The sequence below is a fragment of the Ambystoma mexicanum genome, chromosome 2q, assembly GCF_040938575.1.
Source record: "Ambystoma mexicanum isolate Mex_15411 chromosome 2q, UKY_AmexF1_1, whole genome shotgun sequence".
Lineage (NCBI taxonomy): Eukaryota > Metazoa > Chordata > Amphibia > Caudata > Ambystomatidae > Ambystoma > Ambystoma mexicanum.
In genome coordinates, this window is record NC_090924.1 from 191,272,044 (window position 1) to 191,284,509 (window position 12,466).

General features: G+C 42.0%; 1 long non-coding RNA gene across 1 annotated transcript; it reads right to left on the bottom strand.

Moving 5' to 3' along the window:
• Positions 1–923: 923 nt before the first annotated feature.
• On the bottom strand, positions 924–2,162 carry LOC138568933 (uncharacterized). Its single transcript, XR_011303010.1, has 3 exons — positions 2,068–2,162; positions 1,832–1,969; positions 924–1,395 (listed from the first exon to the last, which is right to left on the bottom strand). It is a non-coding gene; the product is annotated as an uncharacterized lncRNA (long non-coding RNA).
• Between the last annotated feature and the right edge of the window lie 10,304 nt (positions 2,163–12,466).

The following is a 12,466-nucleotide window of genomic DNA, read 5'->3' on the forward strand; positions in this document are numbered from 1 at the left end:
AAACCGAGAGGACCAATCAAACTCTGGAACAGTATTTACGCTGCATGCTGCAACAAACTGAAAAGACTTGGAAAGATATCCTTTGGATAGCCGAATATGCCTACAATAACTCTGTCCATTCGGGAACTGGGAAAACCCCGTTTTTTCTTTTATACGGCAGTCACCCTCGAACCTCGGAGTTGGATCCCCTCCAAGATCTTGAAACACCAGCAGTAGACTACCTGCATTCTACAATCACCCAAGCCTTTAAGGAAGCTGTTTCTCACCTTCAAAGGGCTAAAGAACAATACAAGAAAGGAGCAGATCAACATCGGAAGGAAGCCCCTCAATATCAAGTAGGGGATCAAGTCTGGTTATCCACCAAATATCTACCTCTAAAAGGGCCACGCACATTCAACCCAAGATACCTTGGTCCCTATTCCATCACTACCATAGTAAACCCAGTAGCGGTCAAGTTGGATTTGCCCCCGTACATGAAGATACATCCGGTCTTCCACGTCTCTCTATTAAAACCCGTGCAACCTCAAACCCGACTAACTAAATCTCCAAAACCCATCCTAGTTGATGGAGAACTCGAGTTTGAAGTCAAAAGCATTCTGGACTCCAAGATCTCCAAATCTAAACTATTTTACCTAATTGACTGGAAAGGCTACGGCCCCCAAGAGAGATCCTGGGAACCTGCTGAATATGTCCACGCTCCTCGCCTAATCAAAAGATTTCACCGAACATTTCCTGACAAGCCAAAACCCCCGGAGAAGCCCGGTTTAGGAGGGGTCTTGAGGGGGGGTACTGTCATGATCTCTGCTTCCAAAAGGTCAGGGTTTTCCCAACTCCCTTGGAAGCAGATCCATAACCCAGGTTCCGAGTGCCAACCAGTCCCAATTGGGACCTTTTGGACCCAGGTATAGTGGTGGAGTGAGTGCACACCCAAATAGAGGAGATGTTTGAAAATGTTATTTTGAAAGCCACAAGGAGTGGTGTCGATACTTTTGTGAGGTGCAGAGGAGGAAAAGAGGGTTTTGGCACAAAAACCCTATAGCAAATAAGAGCAAGGGAAGAGGACCCAAAGTTCGAGTCCTCCCGTCCCCTGCACACTCTTGGACTACGCAACAAGGGCGTAGATTCTTAAGGATATAGTTAGCAATATTCTTTAGAGAATTGATTCAACAAAATTTATAACATCAAACAGAGGAACAAAGGTTTCTGTATTTTAGGTGTACTGGGATGAAGTAAACACCTATTTATTTATACATAAAAATGTAGTGAAGACAGGAGAAATTGCGTAACAACATTATAATGTCAACATAATCAAAAGTTGATGGAAATTCCACTCTCAATGGCTTGACGCGTTTCGAGGTAATACCTCTTCTTCAGAAGCCTCTGTGGATCTACTGTCTAGTCAAAATGCATTTAGGGGAAAAAAATATAAACAAAAGGTATATTTGTAAGTTTGTCAACCAAATAAACAACAAGCAGCATTACTTCATTCAAATTAAATATCTACATGTGGTGTGCTAGATAGTGCAAACATTCAATTTAGTTTGACCAGAGTAACTATCTGGCCATGTTTTTAAAAGAAAAATCCAGAACACTGTCTAGTGTAGTCCCGTGCACCTCTAATGGGAATCCAACCAAATAGAATGTCATTAGTAATTTAAAAATGGAGGCTATAATGAAGGCTTCTAAAATTCAATTCAACAGATGAAACATATTCAATTTTGAGGGCATAATCAACCAGTGTAGGTTTACTGTTAAGCATGGTAAATACAAATTACACAACAAAAGAAGGTTTTTTTCACAAAAAGGATATTCTACATAAAAAAGTACTAACCTATTGAGGGTTAAATGTTGTAACAAAAAAGCCATCTATGGCGAAAAAATAAGTCCATGTGGACATGCTTGCAGTGCCAAGACCTCGATTTAGGTGTTTTCTTGGTGCAGAAAGGTACTTCGATACTTCCGGTAATCTCTGTGGATAGCAATGTAAATGTACGGGTTACTGTGTGTGACTAAATATCTATTCACAAGTACAATAATGTGTTCGTTAGTGAGAAAATGACCATATACCTGCTATCATTCGTGCGGTAAAGCACGCGGGTATGTTGCGGCAGGATTCAATGTCCGGTGGACGTGCAGGATTCCTCTGTGTTGTATCTAACGTTGCAGGAAGGACAGGTGCAGATAGATCTGGGAACTCGTTAGTGCGAATGCTTTCTGTGGATGACAGTGTAGTGCTAGTGAGTATTCAAGATCATATGGATCATTGATCACACGGTCAAACAGCGTGTACAGTGTTCTATAGAAAGTGCGTACCTGCACTGCCTCTATGTACAACCAGTTGTGCTTCTCTCTGTTCGTTGTATGCACGGTGCCCATGGAAACGAGGGACCGTGTTCAAATAGCCTAGTATTTGGCGGGCTAGATTCTGGGGGTTGAGATCAACAACGGACTAACCCGATGTTCGAGAAATGTTGTCAAATGTGGCGGCCATCTTTAGCTATGTAAAAGGACCCTGTTAGTAAAAGTGATTACGATGTTCGAGAAATGTGGCGGCCATCTTTAGCTATGTAAAAGGACCCTGTTGGTAAAAGTGATTACGTGTGTACAGTTCTGCAAGTCCTCTTCTGACAACATAATCAAAATTCTGTTAAGAGTAGCCTAAGTTTAAACAATATGATGATAACAGCAGCGGTCGGAAAAACGGAGTAATTTTACCAAACATATTCTGCATGTGGTGCTACTTATGCGTATGGCACTTCTGTATCGTTCGAGTGTATCCAAACATCACAATATGAACATTTACATCCCTTTATTTGATTTGCTGGACAATCTGATACAGGTACCCGATGTCCTCACATTCTTAGTTATGCACACTGTTTACATGTTCAATATTACAAGTGGCAAATGTACATTGCTATAAATTCCATCATGTATTAGGACTAACAATACTAAGTCCTAACATGTAACAATGCATTAAAATATGTATAATATGTACCGTGGCGTGAAGCCTGTTCTCCAATAACTATGACCTCCTGATTAGTGCTGCTGATCTATCAAATGTCTAGTTATTTCAATAGAGTGCAGGGTAAAATTAATTATCCCATTCACTAGACAGTCAGTTGTGAGGATGTTGCTGCCTTCCCATATCCAAAAGCATAGTGAATTCTTGGTGTATGGTAGAGAGTGCAGGGTCTACAGGACAGAAATATCTGAAAGTTAAAAAATATCTAAATGAAGCAGTTCAAGGATGTCTCCTCGTTGAGACCCCTTGGGTATTTGGTGTCTAAGAGGTATATCCAATATTTTTCTCTTTGTGCCAATAGTCTTATGTAGTTGCCACCTCGCTGTGGTTTGCTTACAACTTCGACGACCTGGAATCTTAATTGACTGATGTTATGTTTTGCTTCCATAAAATGTCTGGCTACTGGTGATTTCTGGTTTTGACACCGGATGGTGGACTTGTGCTCTGATATTCGTTCTTTCAAAGACCTCGTAGTCTGCCCAATGTATAATTTGCCACAAGGGCATTTCAGAGCGTATATGACGCCTGCTGTTATACAGGTGGCGAAGCTTCTGATCTTTATCGTTTTGCCTGTTGATGGGTGAGAGATGGTATTACCCTTGATTACATTGTTGCAGTTGGTACAATTAAGGCATGGAAAAGTGCCCATTTTTTTAGTCTGTAAGAGGATCTGTTTATCCTTATTTGGTCTTTCAGCTTTCACGAGTCTGTCCCTAAGGTTGCGGCCCCTTCTAAATGCCATCATTGGTACTCTTGGGAAGAGTTCTTTCAGGTGTTCATCACTTTGTAGTAAAGACCAATGCTTTCTTATAGATTTGCCAATCTGAAAACTTTGACGTGAATATTTGGAAATATACATCAATGGAGTAGAATTAGTTCTGGACTTAGGTGCTAACAGGTCTTTCTGTGTTAGATGGTTTGATCTATCGTTGGCTTCTTGTAGAATGTCCTGAGGATATCCTTGTTTCTGAAATCGCTCAATTAGTTGAGTGCATTCAATGTCAAGGCCAGCTGGGTCTGATATGATTCTTTTTAGTCTCAATATCTGACTGTAAGGGAGACTTTTTAGCATGGGTTTTGGGTGAAAGCTGGTAAAGTGTAGGAGATTATTGGTATCTGTGGGTTTGTGATAAATGGTGGTCACTACCTTTCCTTCATAGATCTTCAAGCTGACATCTAGAAAGTGGAGGTCTGGTTCTCCAACGTCCATCGTGAATTTAATTTTTGGGTGTACTGTGTTCATGTAGAGTAAAAACTCGTCCAATTCAGTTCTTGTGCCGCACCAGATTCCAAATATATCGTCTATGAATCGTTTCCACAGTATGATCTTACATGACCATATTTGATTATCTAAGACGTGTTCTGTTTCAAATCTATACATGAATGAGTTTGCATAGACAGGTGCCATAGCAGAGCCCATGGATGTGCCGGATATTTGATTGTAGAAGGTCTTTTGGAACCGAAAGTAGCTATTATGTAAGATGAGTTTAAGTAGTTCAATGATGAACTCTGAGTTACCTCGTATTTGTTCAGAGTTGGAGAGTAACCATTCCACAGCGTTAATGCCTTCATCGTGTGGTATAGAGGTATATAGACTGCATACATCCATACTGAATATGATGCAGTCGCTACTGATAGCTGAGATTTCTGCTAGACAGTTGAGGAAATCTGTGGTGTCTTTGAGGTAGGTAGGGATTTCCTGAATTAAAGGCTGTAGAAGGCGGTCAACATAGATGGCTAGAGGATCAAAGATGCTCTCCGTTCCTGCAACTATAGGTCTTAATGGAGGTTTCTGATTGTCCTTATGAATTTTTGGAAGTCCATAGAATACTGGTGTTATCGGATGTTTATTAATAAGGAATTGACTGGTTTTAACACTTATCCAATCATTGTCGAGGGCATTGTCAATTAAGGTCTCGATAGTAGTCTTTATACCCTGAGAGGGGTCGCCATTCAATCTACTGTAAGTTGTCTAGTCGTTGAGTTGTTTGAGGCATTTAGTGGTGTAGTAAATCGTGTCCATGACGACTATGGCTCCGCCCTTGTCTGCCGGTTTAATGGTGATATCTTCATCTTTTGCCAGGGTCTCAATATGCTCAAGCTGACTATTCTTAATGTTGATCGGAGATAGTTTGCGGTAGTTGATTCGTTTCAAGTCATTAAGTACCTTTTTCTCAAATAAATCGAGTATAGGATTTTGGATGGGTGGATCGAACAGGCTCTTGGGTCGTAGTTCTAGATTGTCTTCAGGAGTATCATCTTGTCCTGGGTCATTTTCAAAGAACATCTTTAATCTAATCTTTCTCATAAGTCGGTGTAGACAGACTTGCTCTTCAAACATAGATGTGTTACTCGTGGGTACGAATGATAGGCCCCGATTCAGAATAAACAGTTGGTCACTTGATAGATGTTTACTTGAAATATTCATCACTATATTTTCAGTTATTTGTTTTTTGTTTTTTGTGGCCTTTTTACCTCTTCTGGTCTTTCTCTTAACCGATCTCTTAGGCCTTAACCGATCTCTTAGACCCAGTCCTGGCGCCAGTGGCACCAGGCTCATAAATATGCCCAGTCCCAGCGCTGGAAGCGCCGGGCTCATAATGCTTGGGTGGACTTACCTGCAGCAGACCATGCTGCTTACTTGCCTGCCAGTTGAGCCTCTGATCCTCTTCTGTTTGGAACTACTTTTCCTGTTGGGTGGGGCAGGAGCCACTCCCTAGGTTCAGAACACTGGAACTCTTCTGGAAAGCAGGAACTCTTTTCTTACCTAGGCGTGGCTGTGGAAGGAGACACCTAAGCACTACAGGAGGCTATTTAAACCACACCCGATGGATGAATCTTGCTTTGCGTTATTCTGCATCCTCTGCAGCAGAACGCTCATCGTGTCTTCTGCATCTGATCCTGGGCCTAAGGAAAAAGGCTTACCATCCTGAATCCAGTCTTCAGCAACACCTATAAAGACAAGAAAGAACAGGTTAGCATTACGGTCTTCAGTGACAGCGCTTCACTTACCTGGTCCATCGGCTGTCACCAACGCCTCGCGCTGCATTCCGGCATCTGAAAGACAAAGGCTTACCTACTCTTCGTGCGCTCCGGAGGTCTTCGCACTGCATTCCGGCATCTGAAAGACAAAAGCTTACCAACTCTTCGCACGCTCCGGAGGCCTTCGGCGCTGCATCCCGCATCTGAAAGACAAAACAAGGTGCGTTTAAAGACATTGGGGAACTTTAATACTCACGTGCCATTACTCCTTTCCACATCTAACCCAGTGGGTATTCCGGCACCCTGCAGCCGCTCCGAACTTGTACCTGCAAAATAATAAGACAGTTAGAGCGCATCGTGAAGCAGGCAACAAGCGCTTACTTACGTGCTTCCAGGCGCTTCTATTCATCACACAGGCTCCATCTTCAACTCACTTCAGCCCGTCATCCGCCATCGCCGGAACCCTGCAAAACAAGAGACATCATTACTAAAGACTTTTAAAGACATTAGAATTACTCGAAACTTACCGTTCGTGCAGTAAACGACGGACAGCAGTCCTCTGAAGTCAAGAGGCCTGCTCCTCTTATCCAGTGAAGAAACTGGTTACAGCACCCTGCCCCGAGGCAGATGGAGAGCACGGCGTTCACTTACCTAAGGTGAGAGCGTTAACCTTTGGGGTTCTACAGGAGAAGAGAAAGGGAAGAAGAGAGAGACATTCAATAACCCAGTTCATTAATCCCATATTTTCTATCTGCAGACATCTTACCCTTCAAGTCAGACATACAGTGCACAGAGGTCCAGCCCAAAGAGCCAGCCGTGTGTTACACATCACCTTTGAAGATACGGTATACGCCCAGTCAAGACCGGCGCCTCTACGGGAATCAGGTGAGCGTTACAGCGGGCCCCGATCAATGGAATGATCCTTCTTATCCTAACTATGGTCCACAGAACTATAAGAAAAGAGTCAACTTTTCAGATAGTTCTTCTGATGGCAGTGGATCTTTTCCTAACCAAAATACACGTGGCCAAAAATGACGACAATGGAATAGAGGCCAAAGGAGGGGGAGAAGAGGGCGCCAAAATTGGCATTATCAACAGTATATGCAGATGCCAATGTACGTACCACAGGGCCCGCACCCAGCGTTCCCTCCACCAAATCTCCCTTTTCCTCCAACCGATGCAGGACCACCTCCAATAGAAAATGTATTCCAGACCAGGAGGAAAGCGTATCAGCGTTAACTAACTTGTCAGCAGTCTATAACATCTCCAAGCGGATACTTACCCAAGATGAAATTACTGTCCTTGAGAAAGGTTTTTCTTTCATCCCTTTGCGTAATCCTAGCCAAATGGATTTAGAAATGGAACTCGAGAACTTTTTCCGTAAAATACGGTTAAAAGACTATTTTGGAACTAACAGCAGCGATTTAGATAAAAATTACAATACACCGTTCAAATTAAAGTCTACTTTCACTCCGACCTCACAAATGGTTTCAAACGAAACATTAATATTTGAGCGGGTTGTGCTCCGTGATTTCCATTCCATTTTCGCTGGTCCGCCTGACTTAAAACATAATCGATGTTATCATTTCTCTAAAAAAGAGTGGGCATGTATACGAAAACTCAAGTAAAACACTACTATTATCATCAAGCAAGCCGACAAAGGCGGTGGGGTTGTTGTTTGCGATTCTACTTATTACGACGCTGAGGTTCTGGGACAATTAGAAAATACCACCTTCTATCTGAAACTCAGAAGGGACCCTACGGACGGAATACGGAATGAAATTCTAGCCCTGATTACACGGGCAAGAGTTGTAGAGATCTTGAGTTCCAAAGAATTTCAATTCCTGACTATCAAAGGGACTAGGGTCCCCCTATTTTACATTCTTCCTAACGTCCATAAGAATATGCTCAACCCCCCTGGTAGACCAATAGTGTCTCTTTACGGCTTCATTTTGGAGCCCTTGGGTAAATATCTTGATTACTTCTTAAAGCCTTTGGCTGCTGACCCCCCGACATACCTTGCTGATACTACTGATGCAATCGTACATTTGGATGGTCTACCTTTTGACCCCATAAATAATCTGTTCATTACTCTAGACGTAGAATCTTTATATTCTAACATCCCACAGTCAGAGTCATTGCCAATTATTACATTATTTTTCGACCTTAGAAGCAATCCTCAGTTAGTTCCAAGCAAGTTCATTACTGACCTGTTGGAAATCTCCTTAACTAAGAACTATTTCAGGTTCAAAGAGGACTTTTACCTACAAATTAAAGGAACCGCTATGGGTGCTGCCTTCGCCCCTAACTATGTGACCTTATTCATGTGGGTCTTTGAAAAAGTCTCCATCTTTGATGACTCCAATCCTTTTTTGCAATCTATCACATTTTACAAGAGATATATAGATGACATTATTATCATTTGGGACAAAACCACAGGAGACCATGAGCAATTTTTGACATGGATTAACTCTGTGAATGAACATCTTCGGTTTACTATGTCCGCTAACAATACGTCTATTCCATTTCTGGACCTCTTGTTAAAGGCTAAGGATGGAGTCATCAAAGTGGACCTGTACCGCAAAACCACAGATGGCAATACGATCTTGCATTTCGATAGTTTTACCCTCTATCCCTAAGGGAAAGTATCCCTTACGGGAAATTTCTAAGGCCCAGACGAAACAGCACAGATAAGAAAGATTTCTTGGTGCAGTCTATCATCATAGAGGATAGATTGTCCCATAGAGGCTATCCACATCATATACTGTGGCAGTCTCGTAAAAGGGCACGATACCAACACCGAGAGGTGGCACTGGTGAAAAACACTTGTGAGAACCCGAGCAAGTCACGCATGGTTTGTGTAATGACTTACAGCACACAGCATGCAGAGATTAAGAAGGCTATCAGTAAACACTGGCACCTACTTCAAATGAATATTGTCGATCTGGAGCGCCCCATGTACGCTTTTAAAAAGGGTAAGAACTTAAAGAGCAGGCTCTCCCAGGCAGACAGGACACAACATAACAAGCACCCAAAACCATTACTGAAATGTGGGGGATGGAGAAGGTCACTGGGCACTTTCCATGTGGCCACTGTTGCCAGTGCAGGTCAGCAACTGCCACTAATATCATCACTATCAACCATAAGCACTGGAAACTTAGGGACCATACCACGTGCAACTCCAAGAACGTTGTATATGCGGTTATGTGTCCCTGTGAGATGACTTATATAGGCAAATCATCAAGACCTATCAAATTAAGGATCTCAGAACATAAGTCCAGAATTAGGACCTGTAACCTCTCCTCACCTTTGGCTGCACACTTTCTAGAGCACAAACACAGTTGCGACGAGTTACGATGGTGGGCGCTGGAACGTATAGTGGGGCTGGATCAATACGTCGTAGCCAACAGACTTGCCACACGTGAACATTTGTGGATATATAATAAGCCACTTGGTTGGTCTGAATGCCCAGGAAAATGGCAATCAGTGTTCAACAGACCTCCCTTGAATGCAACAATTAATGAATCTATTGCCAGTTTCTGTTCTGTCCTAGCTTCACCATTTAGCATTAATGCATATTTTGTCTTATTGAATGGAAGTTCGCTTTTTGTGTAGGTATTCTTGTTTTTCCGGGCTCTTAGTCTTGTGAATACGTATTATGGACTCATAGTACTTAGCTCTACCCATGATCTAGACAGTGTGCCTAATTCTGACTGGCCTCTTGCTTAATTTTTGGAGTTTACCTTTGGCTCTACCACACTCTTTGGGCGTAATGTCCAATTTTGACCTGCATTCTCCATTATTTTGGAGTTTTTGTTAATGATGGATGTTTCATCTTGATGCCCGGAAAGACCCTGGACATCCACTGACATTTTTCCATCACGGCACTATTGATGCAGCAAGGCTGACGTCTGGATGCATATTTCAGAGTCAGTATTCCGTTTTGTTCATTTGCGCAGCTTCCCGGACGTATGTGCCGCCAGACGCCCAGTGTAGCAGTCTAGTCTGGACTCGTACGGGCGACGCAAGACGCATTACGTAGCACGCCCAGTGTGACTATTTATGCCCGGTAGTTGCGGAAAGACGCAAGGTCGTCATTTCCGGTCTTCTTTCTGTTGGACGAAGTCGATTGTTTCTATAGCAGGTAAGCTCTGGGGCACCTTCCGAGGTGGCATTTTATCCAGTTGTCGGAACTCTGAACTTTTCCTAACTTAAATGGATGCCCAATGTTACTGGGGATGAATGAAACAGCTACGTATATGTATACCTTCTTCTCATGGGGGGACTAGGTTCTCGCAACAGGCAAGCCCTGGGGCACCCTTCGAGGTAGCATGTCATCTTGCCCTTAGAACTCGTAACTCTTCTTAACTTTAGGGGATGCCTAATGTGACTAGGGATGAATATATACTTTCTATCCGCGATGGTATTACCACTTTGACGCGTTCAAGACACAACAGCATTTTGAACGTTTTGGTGCCGTTGCGTTTACAGAGAATCTGGTTTCCACATAGGTTCTGCCAGCACGCAGGTGGAAACAATATGCAGTTCTATTCCATATCCTGTATCAAAGCTATAACTCTGCCGCTATTTGATGCTATAGTAAATGAGGGGCTTTTGTATATTAGCACAAGTCCCGTCTAATTCAGCATTTTAAAAGTATCAAGAGTGCACAGCTAGGACGATGTTTGATGGCTATATGCTCGCTATGCGCCCGTTATGCAAACACTGTTCTTTTAGCCGTACACTAATACAACATTTCATAGTACTTTGCTTTCTATAGCTGCCCCCAAGGTGTACCCAGGCGCATTTGGGACAAAGCGGCCTTATGTCACTGGCTAAGATTGTCCATTGCATGGCTCTTCCAAGGGCGATGCTGCCATTCCATCATTGCCTAATTTAGGCAGATCATCATGATATAAATGCTTTATACCCTTGGGACTTACCAGCAACTGCCATCAGGTAAGTTGCTCTCCATGTTTTAATTTAGCTACTGGACATCTAGCTTTACATGGGGGACCCTAGTGGTATGTTGTGTTCTGCATGCTGTTAATGTTTTTCCAACTGTGAAGGGAGGCCAGGTAGACTAGATCGCCCTTTTTGGGTTCTCTCACCTTACTGGAGTAATTGTTGGCCATGCTCATTCGTGGCCTTTTAATATTTATATTTATCCTTGCTTTCTAGATCCAATTTGTTGAGATCTTCTTTCTGGCATGGCCCAACTATAATTTTCTGGATTCATATACAGGTTTCTGGGACCAGCCCTAAGGGTCGACACTATGGTAATGACCTTTTCTCCCTTAATATGTCTCTCAACTTATTTGAACTTTAGAGAATGGGAGAAGCTCCCCTTGTTTCACTCACAGATCATCAGTCTTTTAATATGTTTTTGATTATGGTTTTCTTTTCTTTCTTGTTGCACTCGTTTTAGGTGTGTTTTTTGTCTTTTATATATTAAACTGTATTGCTCAGTTTTTTAATGTTGGGTATGTAAACAAAGACATAGATGAAATATTAAGAACCATGACGTCCTGAAGAAGATGGGCATCATCTGCGCTATTTCCATTGAAACTACTAATTGCCAACCGTGTCAGGCCTATTGATTTTTTTGTAATTTATTGACTTGACACTTGAGTAGTTGACGCACGGCATCCCATGGTTAGTTTTAGTGTGTTCTTGATTATTATGTGCTTGCTTCATTTTTGCATATTTTTGTTTCAGCAATTTATTCATCTAGATTGCTTTATCATTGTTATATTTTTTGGTTTTCAATTCAATTTTGTCCAGGTGACCGAAGGTTCCCCACCCAAGTGATCTCCTTCACTTGCCTGGGGTATCCAATTCGGCACGTAAAGATTAGGGCCTAGGACCATTTTGAGCGGTTTATTTTCTTTTTCCTTTTTCTTTTTTCTTTTGCAGTTTAATTTTGCAATAAGCACTTTACATCATGCACTTTACCATTTGTGTACAGGTGTTTACTATTGTCTACTATTGTATATTATACATGAACTTTAGATGATTTAATCATTATTTTAATATATAAAAATTTAAATAAAATACAGTATTTTAAAATGATCTATTGTCTTTTGTAAGGTGATCTGTGATGTGGATCAGGGGGCTCTTCCCCCTCCTATCTCTTGTCGGATGAAGTTCCGTTGATTGAACAATGTTATATTCTGCTGGCTCGACTTCTGGTTAATATGATCTTATGATATTAGACAGAACTCCTATTGGTCTTCAAAGGAAACTTTCAGCTTTATTTGAATATGCACAGATGAATGAATTGATAATCAACTCATCCAAATCTAACATTCTTATTTTACAACACCAACGCTCATCAGCCAATTACAATTTTAAATGGAAACTGGGAAATTGCACTTGAGACAAGTACAAGTGTACAAATATCTGGGAGGGAATATAAATACACATTCCTTGGATCTTCGTATCAAGGCGAACTTACAGCCA